Source organism: Hypanus sabinus, chromosome 2, assembly GCF_030144855.1.
Source record: "Hypanus sabinus isolate sHypSab1 chromosome 2, sHypSab1.hap1, whole genome shotgun sequence".
Lineage (NCBI taxonomy): Eukaryota > Metazoa > Chordata > Chondrichthyes > Myliobatiformes > Dasyatidae > Hypanus > Hypanus sabinus.
In genome coordinates this window covers 49257317-49268585 of record NC_082707.1, presented here as the reverse complement: position 1 = coordinate 49268585, position 11269 = coordinate 49257317, and the positions used below count along the sequence as shown (strand labels likewise).

General features: G+C 37.3%; 1 long non-coding RNA gene across 1 annotated transcript in view; it reads right to left on the bottom strand.

Annotated features, from left to right (window-relative positions):
- Nucleotides 1-471: 471 nt before the first annotated feature.
- LOC132378617 (uncharacterized) overlaps nt 472-11269 on the bottom strand; it is a 198843-nt gene continuing 188045 nt past the window's right edge. The window contains exon 6 of the long non-coding RNA XR_009507133.1: nt 472-2468. This is a non-coding gene — a long non-coding RNA (uncharacterized LOC132378617). The remainder of the gene's footprint in view (nt 2469-11269) is intronic.

The following is an 11269-nucleotide window of genomic DNA, read 5'->3' as shown; positions in this document are numbered from 1 at the left end:
GTACATCGGTACAGCATCATCACTATGGGGTAATATGTAAACTTTAATTATTTTTATTCTAGTCAATGTGATTTTAATTGTGTGTACACATTCGTCAGTATGATTGCCTAATGATTCAAAGTTCAGTCTTTAAAATGTTAATTGATTTGCTCTCTGCCTTAAAGACAATGGGGTTGTTAATGTCTCTATGCATTTACGTTAAATGGGTAATAACAAGTTGGCTGACTGTTGTACATTATTTTGTTTTCCATTGAAGTCAAACAAAAAGGCTGTGCAAAATGTAGGTGTGATTAAATCTCATTGGCTTTAAGGGGCTGATTATAGTTATATGAGGATCAAGATAAAGAGGAATTTCTTTAACTAGAGAGTGGTGAATCTGCAGAATTCGTTACCACAAGCAACTGTGGAAGCCAAGTCTTTATTGAATTGAATTGACTTTATTTCTTGCATCCTTCAAATACATGAGGAGTATGTTACATCGCCGTCTAAATGTGCAATGTGTAATCATTGTAATTTATAATAAATTATAATAAATAGAACAGTCAATGTAACAGAGAACACTCAAATCTGTGGGAGTTAATCAGTCTGATGGCCTGGTAGAAGAAGTTGTCCTGGAGCCTGTTGATGATTTTTATGCTACAGTATCATTTCCCAGTTGGTAGCAGCTTGTGCTGGGCTGACTTAGGTCCCCAATGATCCTATGGGCCCTTTTTACACACCTGCCCTTATATATGTCCTGAATCATGGGAAGTTCACAACTACAGATGTGCTGGGCTATCCGCACCACTCATATTTTTAATACAGAATGCATCATAACTAAATGAAAATGAAGTACCATTTGAAGTGCAGAGGTTGAAAAGTATCTAGAAAGTGTAAACTGTACACACAACAAGCCAATGTACAGAGGGTTTTGTGAAAGAATCACAGCCTAAGGTTCACTGTGGAATGGGATCAGTCTTATAGATTATGCTTCATTCTCCACAATGGTGAAGCCAACAAAGAAAGTAAAGTAAGCTATGAGTTGCAGGCAGATTACAGAAGAGGGGACCTAGAGAAGTGGGAAGGGATGTGTGGACATTAGTTAAGAAGGAACAGGACTTCAAGGCTTGCATTGAGAAATCAGTAAAGAAGGCATGATCAGCACTGAATAATAAATGAACACCTGGTACCTGCTACCAAAAGTAATTGAGAGTGCCTTCAGTAAGACAATAATACTTGGGAGCAGAATTCAGCTATTAGGCCCATTGAGTAAATGTTTTATCATTCAATGATTTATCTTCCCTAAGTACCCCAGTCTCCTCCCTTCTCTCTGCAAGCATTGACTAATCAAGAGCCTATCAACCTCTGTTTTAAAAATACCCATTGACCTGGACTCCAAGCAACCTGTGGCAATTAAGTCCAGATTCACTGCCCTCTGGATAAAGAAATTCCTTCTCATTTCTGTTCTAAAGCGATGTCCTTCTGACTCCCAAGTCCCTTTGCACCCCAGATTTCTGAATTTGCTCTCCGTTTAGAAAATAATCTGCACCTTTATTTCTTCTACCAATGTGCACGATCAAACAATGCCTTGCACTATATTCCATCTGCTACCTCCTTGCCCATTCTCATGATATGTACAAGTCCTTCCAGAGACTCTCTGCTTCTGCAACATAGCCTGCCACTCCGCCTACCTTTGCCCACAGATGGCAGCTGTCTCAGACAGTAACACTCCATCACCTTCTACAGTACTATTAAGAATGGGCAATAAATGCTAACCTTGACAGTACCGCCCACACTGAATGAATTAATTGATATAAATTAACTTGTCTTTCAGAATTGAATGATATTCAAAAGAGATAAAGTACTTATTATCAATCCATGAAGGAAGCAATGAGGTGTGGAGTTTACACCAGCCACATGAGAATCTAAGGTTTTCTTAAGAAATGATTTATCGTACTTTAATGCACAAGGACATGAAGACATAAATATGAAGGTGTGATATATGAAGTAGTTTCAAGTGAAGCAACAAATGGAATTGTTTATTAGTGACTAGATATCAAAACTACTTGAAATCTATTTGAACCAACTGATAACTCTGATATATAACAATGTCTGAATTAACAATGAAAGGATTGAATGAAGGTTGATACACCTTTGTCATTGTAAACAGTGAGATGATATTTTTGCAGCAATATGAGATCAGTCACATTATCAGCTCCCTGAGATGTCCTCAACTGAATGGCTTGCAAGAAAAACTAAAATAACCTTGTTCTTCAGCGAAGGCAGATAGGAGTTAAGATGCAGATCAGATATGTTCTGATTTAATAGCATAGTAGACTGGCTCAAAGTGCTGATAATCTAAGCTTATTCCTTTGTCCTTGGCTGATAAAACTCATTAGGTACAGTAGCAAACAGCTTACCAACTCAAAATGCTAGGCAGAAGAACTGACATACTCGTCTCTTGAACTTCTGAAGCACTGACGGAGAAGCTGTAGGTCAGGAAAACAATAATATCCAGAGTTAGAAGGAGAAAGGGGCATCAGAATTTAGCTAATAACACAAATGGACCATTTTCTAGCCAGGCCAATAATTCCATGAAATTAAATTTTATATACGTTTCCTTACATCTAATTTTATAATATTGCAAGTTTTGTTGTGTACTTCAGAAGTTTGTAGTTGGTTTAAATATCCTTATTTAATTTCAGTCCAAGACTGAGTGGAAAAAAAAATATGTTGAGAATGCTTCACTCTATTTCTCTGGTCCCTTTTTGCCATCCTCAATGAGACTGGCAAAGGTTATTAGCGAGAGCACATTTGGGACAGCATTAATACATTGTTTGCACCAGTACTGAGGACAACATTTATGTGAGTGCCTAGGCACACGGCACTGCATTGAAACATAGAAATATGGAAAACCTACAGCACTATACAGGCCCATCGGCCCACAATGCTGTGCCGAACATGTACTTACTTTAGAAATTACCTAGGGTTATCCATAGTCCTCCATTTTTCTAAGCTCCATGTACCTATCCAGAAGTCTCTTGTCTGTTGTATCTGCCTCCACCACCGTCACCAGCAGCCCATTCCATGCATTCACCAATCCCTGCATATAAAACTTAGCCCTGATATCTCCTCTGTACCTGCTTCCAAGCACCTTAAAACTTTGCCCTCTCATGTTAGCCATTTCACCCCTGGAAAAAAGCCATGGCACTTCTATATTTTTCTCTTACCTGTTAGGGAAATTAAATTGCAGTTGATTGGCAACAACTGTAGAACACTGTATTTCATTTTCCTTAATCTATAACCCTTAGTATTGTTGTTTTTGTATAATAGACATAAGTTTTATCCCTGCATGCGGTCAAAGTGCTACACATGCACACTTACCTCCTCCCACACCTCCATTCACGGCCAAAAACAGACCTTCTATTTGAGGCAACACTTCACCTGCGAATCTGAAGGGGTTGTCTACTGAGTCTGGTGCTCCCAATGCAACTTCCTCTACATTGGTGGGACCCACTTTAAATTGGGGGAATTACTCGTCGAGCATCTCAACTCCATCCGCCAAAAGTGGAACTTCCCAGTGGACAAATATTTTAATTTATGTCAGTTCATGGCCTCCTTGTGTGCCACAATCAGTCTACCCTCAGTAGAGCATCAACACATTATATTCTGTCTGGGTATCCCCCATTCTGAAGGTATGAATATTAATTTGCCCTTCCAAGAAAAAGATTTTCCTTCCTTCTCCCCATTTCTTCTAATTCCCACTCTGGTCTCCTCACTTTTCTCACTTGCCTATCACCTCCCCTTGGGATCCCTCCTCCTTCCCTTTCTCTGATGGACCACTCTCCTCTCCTATCTGATTCCTTCCTCTCCAGCTCTTTATCTTTCTGACCACCCCCCCATCCCCGGCTTCATCTATTACCTTCTACCTATACCCTGCTCCCCCACCTTCCTTGCATTCCAGTCCTGAAGAAGGGTCTTGGACCAAAATGTTGACAGTTTATTCATTTCCACAGCTGTTGCCTGACCTGCTGAGTTTCTCCAGCATTTTGCATGCATAACCTTTAGCTAATTGGCGAATTCTTTTATTATTGTTTCATGTACCAAGGTACAGTATAAATCTTTCTTGCATACTGTTCATACACATCAATTTATTACAACAGTGTATTGAGGTATTGTAGTAATGGAATGAAGAATAAATTGTTACACTTGCGGAGTAAGTGCAGTGCAAGTAGACAATAAGGTGCAAGATCATAATCGGGTAGATTGTGAGTCAAGAATCCATTTTTAGTACTAGGGGATAATTCAATGGCCCCATACAGTGGGGTTGAAGTTGCTCTTAAGCCTGGTGGCTCATGCATGGGGGGAGAACAAAGAATGTCTGGGATGAGTGGGGTCTTGGATTTTGCTGCCTGCTTAACTAAGACAGTGAGAAGCGTGCATAGAATGAAGGCTGGCTTCTGTGGTATACAGAGCAGTGGCCAGCACTTTGCAGTTTATTGCAATACCAAGCCATATTGCACCCAGATGCTTTCTGTGGTGTGTTAATATCAGGTGAGAGTCAAGGGGAACGTGCCAAAAATTTTTATCTTCCTGAGGAAGTAGAGGTGCAGCTGAACTTTTTTGGGCATGCAGTTGGACTATGACAGGCTATGGGTAATACTCATTCCAAGGAACTTGGAGCTTTCATCCATCTCAACCTCAGCATCATTGATGAACATGTGTGCCACCCTCCAAGCAGTAGTCAATTACCAACTCATTTGTTTAGTTGATATTGAGGGAAAGGATATTGTTGTGTTACCATAATATTAGGCTCTCTCTCCCCTTCTTATACTCTGACTCCTCATTGTTAGAGATACAACCTACTATGGTGGCATCATCTGCAAATTTGTAGATGAAGTTAGAGGAGATTCCGACCTCATAGTTATGTGTGGAAGTAGAGTAGGGAGCTGAGAATGCAGCTTTGTGAGGCACTAGTATTGAAAATAGTTATGGCAGACCCCATGTTTAGGAGTTTGAAGATGAGTTTGATTGAAATCATAGTATTGAAGGCCAAGCTGTAGTCAATAGCTAAGATGTACCATCAATTCCCCACAGATATTGATTAGTAGAACTTTTCCTGCATCCTGAGTAAGCGCTTTGAAATTTTCTGTACAATATTGTTTTGAACTAAAGTGTAAATCAATTCAACCATCCCTTTGGCCATAATAGGTGAGGGAGTTCTGGGATTCAGGTTTAAACCTGTCAGTTTTTCCATGAATCAATGTGGTCAATAAATTTTGACATTGTGATTCCCTTCCTTTTCTTGTTTCCCCAACTGCAATGGACTCATTGCACTCATCATGGAATAATGTGAGGAAGCATGAAGTAGCAACAATGAAATTTGTCCATTTGCTCTTTAGTAACCCAGAGGTTGGACAGAGAGAACTTGGCCATTGATTTTAGTAGAGAATTAGGGTTAGACTTAGGGGTAAAGTATTAATTAATTTTGATTTCTTTTTCATTATTTGAGTTCATTGAAGTATTTTTCAGAGATTTATTTTGTATTTTTAATCTTTTAAGGCTTAACTAGTACTTATAAGTTTCAGAAATATTTTTGCAATTTTTGTGAGCTGTGTCAGTCTGCCACTTTGCTGCTCTTATTCTAATATGATTTCATTGAGTTGTAGAAGACCCTGCCTCAATGAACAATGCCTAACTATGAAGAATCATAAGTTCTACCTGAGGAAGCTGCACTAATTAACAGGGAACTTCCCTAGCAATGAATGTAAATATGTTGTTCTAGGAATTCTGCCCAATTTCTGACTTGAGTGGTGATAGGGTGGGTGGTGATGGGAAAGTATCACATCAATATCAATTATGCATTATTGAATTAGGTATTTTCTCAGAGAATTTATGGCTTATATTAATAATAGTATATTTAACATGCTTTAATTTTCAGGATTTTGGTTAATTCTGAACCAACACATGCACTGAATACAAAACAGAGCAAAAGTCATTCCTACTATTTGTGATTATTTCTTATTTACAGATGGATCACTTAATAATTGCTTAAGAAATATACTAGTTTCATTGCTGAAGACAGAAAATGTATAAATCAGTCTTATTTATTAAGAATATAACTGTAATATTTATCCTTTTTCATTCAGATGCTACAAAAGTAACTGTTATTACAGAGAATGAAAGATTGGAATATCATCCTGTCAATTCTGAAAGAAACTGTTTTATTCTCCAAACACTTCTATTTGTTTCAAATATGCTAAGCTGTCCAAACTCTACTATTAGTATTGAGTGTGACCAGACATTAGGGGCCAACAATGCAGTCAGTATGACACATAACGTTTCCCATGGTGAATTAAATTGTGGCACACACTCCATCCTGACAGCCACAAAAGCTTGTGCTTTTTTTCAGTAACCCTCACTTGTTTTCATATTGTCAACCATCAAGGCATATTGGTTAGTTATATTTGTTTATTTAGCCACTTTTTCCATGTACAGCTGGTAATTGGCTTCTCTGTTTAAAACAACTGAGCATGCAGATCATTAAACAGCATGCAACCATTTATGGCTGTCTTCATCTTTCTGAGTGCTAAATAAATGAAAATATATTTATCAAGTGGATGTTTCGGCATAACTGTATTTTGTAGTTACTGCAATGCTAAAATTTAATTAATGTCTCACATCTACTTAATTGTTTTGGGGGACAGGAAAATGTGTTTCTGATACTTGAAAAATAACTCTAACTAAATGCCAGTTATAATTTTGTGCAGTCCTCTGCAAGATTACTGCTTGAACATTGTAAGTTATGGAGATGGATTTGATGTTTTCATCTAAATGCTTTGTGCAGTGTCATTGAGAGCTACTAAAAAAAGGCATTATTATACCAACTGGTGAGGCTTGTGTTTTAAAAGCCATGCTACATTTACACCCACAGTGCATCTTCTTATGTTTTCATTTTTATAGATTTAGTACTTATTTCAATCCATTTACACCAAACCCTTTATCTTCAATTTACTGAAACATTGAAGATGGTTTTCGAGGAAGCACACAATGCCAGCTGCCTTTAGTTCCACTTGTCTGATGACGTTTATAATGCCTAGCTAAATGGTTGCTGGTATCATCATTAATTAAGTGGTGGTTGATTAATCTATTTTTAATTTCATCCATTTCACACCATGAACTATTTGTAACTGTTATATTTTAATTTTAAACAAAATTTGCTCTTGTTATGATGTTATTTGCCACCAATAAGTTTGTGCATCCAAATGAGACGTTACAGTAGGTGAGCAGTATGCATTAGTAACATAGGGATATATGATAAGAAACATAATGACATGAGTTGAAAGAAGTACAAATTGGTACTTCTTGACACCATGGTAGTGAGTACATGGTAAGAGCTGCCAGAGGAAATGTTTCTGTTGGGAACAATTGCAACATTTTGGAGGCATTTGGATGGTCCATGGAGGGGAGGGGCTAGAGGAAAATTTATGTGATGGATGTTCACTTTCCAAGGCCCAAGAGGCTCATTGCTAAACTCAGCTTTGTAGTACAGTGGCAAGATCCTTCCATTGGTCAGGCTGTTCATGATAAAGTTAAGCTTTTAACAAATATTCTTTGCTCAGCTTTATGTTGTATACATGAATCAGTCTCCAATTCTTAATGTTATTTGCAAGTAGCAATCAGTTTGAAGTTGGAGTTACATCTTTGCAAAGTAAAATGACTGGGAGACTTGTCTCCATTAGCAAAACTCAAGACAATGGGGTTATGTCGCTTTGCAAATCTAGCATGGTTACAAGTTTGCATGTTCATGAACTGTGAAGGTCAACCCTCATAGCATTAATTGTGGGTGTTTGGGATCTCTGTTGCCAGAAGCTTTTAAGACCCTTTGTGAGTTACTTTCCAAAGCATTCGGAAAACATCATAAGCAGATGATGATGTCATCTAGTAGAAAGTAATACAAATATCAGAAGTATAAATTGTTAGAAGTGGCATAAAGAATGACAGATAGCTAGGGTTACAGAAAGAAGAACCAGAATTAATTCCTTAACCTTCAGTTTTAGCGATGGATGACTCATTTGTCTGCAATTTTTGGTATGTATTTTAAATTCATAAGAATTGCACTTGAGTCTGGAGTTTGAAGATCTTTTGTAATTCGGAAATCTTTTATAAATTAGAAATCCTCTGTGCATGTTAAATGTGAGTTAAGAACTATATGTCTAAATTTCAAACATGTATCATTAAAAATCAAGTAAGTGTATTTAAACTACATCATTAGCTGGAAGCATCACCTCTTTCCTAAGGAGGGGACAGCCACCACTCAAGCAATGGGTATTGCAGCTAAACTTCACCAGAGACAAGGCAGTGAAGTAAGCTGGTCCCTGAAGAGTAAATGGATATAGTATAATCTCACTATAGATATTTATATCAGACAGGGGTTAAAATCTTCTTTTGGGTTTAGGGTTTTAAGGACAGGAACACAATGCCATCTCAGTTAAGGGCATCAGGGACTAGCAGGGAAGATGATTTGGACAACATGGACCAATATGATCGGATTCAAAGTGTTATGAATGCAGCAGCATTCATAAACTGAGACAGGGTTTATAAACAAATCCTGAGATTTATTAACCTCTGCTCAAAACTTAGAAAAATAAACAAATGACTAACTTAACTGTAAGTTAACAGTTAAGCGGCAATATCTAACAAATAGTCAAACGTAGAAACTTTTCCTAATGAGTTCTCATCCAAGCACAGACTTAAAGTGATAAATTCAAAAGTCTATGTGATTTATACAGTCATTAAGGAGAGACTTTCCTGAAACAACGACTCCTTCAAAGTAACGATGAATCAACCGATCCCACAGCTGGGAGATGCTTTGTTCGCAGAAATCACGAGGAAATAAAAGGAACTGACTTTTTGACTGGAGGGTGGACCTTGCCGGGGTTGTGCATGTCAGAATTCCTGAATGAAGTCACAAAGGTCTATCATTCCCCAACATTAACTTTATCCAATCCTTTGAACTCAGATAACTCTGGTAATGTCTTCACTTTCCGATACTGGACTGCAAGGGAAAAATAAATGTGCAACAAACAAAACTGGTGGAGCCTCCACACCTCCAACTGGAAACAACAACGTAGCACAAAAATAAAAATGAGAACTGCGTCACAGTTGCAGGCTTCAGTTTAAATACTGTTTGGAACATGTCATCACATGATATAATGTCACCTCACAGTCATGAGACAATTACATCATCCCACTCACAAGACCATTACATCATCGCACTGTACCGTGTTCAAACTGTGAGCATGTAACAAAAGTTACTACATATGAATAATGATGATGTGGAGAGAACCATAGATTTGCTTCTTTTGATTAACTTTTTTTGGCATTGCCCATAGTGCGCTTTCCTTGCGTGTGGATTGAGGGAGTTACCAATGGGAGAATGTTAATTCCTGGAAGCCATTTCACAGTTCTGAGATCTCTGGTTATATCCCCAGCCAATGTGAAGTTTGAATAAGCAAACCATCTTTGACGTTAAGAAACCTTGCTACACCAGAACAAGAGTTTATAAATTAGACCTATAGGCTTCTGATCCTTGTAATATTTATGATAGAAAACAACAACTTCTTCCTAATAAAATACTGCATAATATAAAGTACCAATATAAAGAGTTCTAAATGGATAATTAGTGCTTCTAATATTTTGAAAAGAACAAAATCTGTCATAATCTTTGTACTGTGCAGGCCACACACTTACAACAACTCAACAATGTTGGTATTTATCTATGAATAATAACTCTGGACTGGAGACAGAAATGTCCATTGTTTACTCCTAACTGCAAGTATTTGAATTTTATTGTCAGCTGTTGACAAATTCTCATCCTGTGAAATACTGCAGATCTTGTTTAAAACAGTCAATTCCAGTATAACTATTACTGCAGCTTTCCTCAACTGAATCTAAGCCAAATCTCAGAATGTTTTAAAAAAATCAACAATTTTTAAAGAACAAGTTATATCAATTTGTTGTCTGTGTTTTTTTTCAGAAACAGAGCAATAGTTTTTGGGGTCTAACCAGCATGTGGCAAGGGCAATATAGACTGGGTGATGGTTTGTTACACATGAATCTGATATATTTGAAATGTTCCACTGTGTGAACATTCTGTTACAGAGATGCAGCACCCAGTGTGAAACTGTAGAACACAAAATGTATTCCACTTGCTTGGTTTTGGAGATAGGTATACGTGAAAATTGATGTGGTAGATGATGCATGAACACCACTGGACAATCAAATCTCGCTGCATCTTTCCACTCAAATGTCAAAATGTAACACTCACTGTTATATCTCTAGTCTGACCTGAGAGAGAAAAAAAAAGCATTAAAAAAACCTCAATAGATGATGTGGCTAAAAACAACATCTTTCAAAATACTTGAACTGTTTCATCATGAAGCAAGTATTAGAATAAATCATCACAAATGATAATTTATGGTTTAGAAAGCAAACAAAATGCCTGTTAGTGTAAGATATTTGAAGTAACGGTGGAAAGTGCTGGGAAAACTCAGCAGGTCAGGGAGTTTCCATGCACGGAGAAACAGAATCAATGTTTCAGATAATCAGAACCCAATCTGATGAAAGGTCAACAAACTGAAACACGTGCTCTTCTTAAGAGTGCAATTAAGACTGGAACTAGGACTCTTTAAAATGAATGCAATCTTGCAGCTCAAATCTCCATTTATCATCTTTGTTGTTGTAGTTTTAAATCTGGGTATTAGGTTGAAAATCTTCTCTTCAAGCTTTTAACACTGAAGCTATGACAATTTTGTGGAAAACATTATGGAGATGCAAATTTGAAGGAGGAGCCTTTCAATCCTGCTCTGACATTTAATAAGATAATGGATACCCTGACTGTAGCCTCAGCTTTAATTTCTCATCTAAACAGTAATCTTTCACTTCCTTGTTTACAAAGAATGTCTTCCTACAATATAAAAATATTCAAAAAAAGATGTTTTACTGCTTTTGGAGGATGAATGTTCTAAATCTGATAATCCTCTGAGACAAAAGAAAATGCACCTCATCTCTTTCTTAAATCATTTACCCTAGCACTAGATGATAACATCCACTAAGCAGTTCTCTTTGCACCTGCACACTAGCTTTTTGTGAATTATGCTCTGGTACACCAGGATCTCCCTTTATGAAAGACTCTGTAATCCCTTGCAGATATGTAATTTTTTTTATTCATTTCACTGCCAAAATGGATAATTTCACATTTTCCCTATATCATGCTTCATCTGACAAA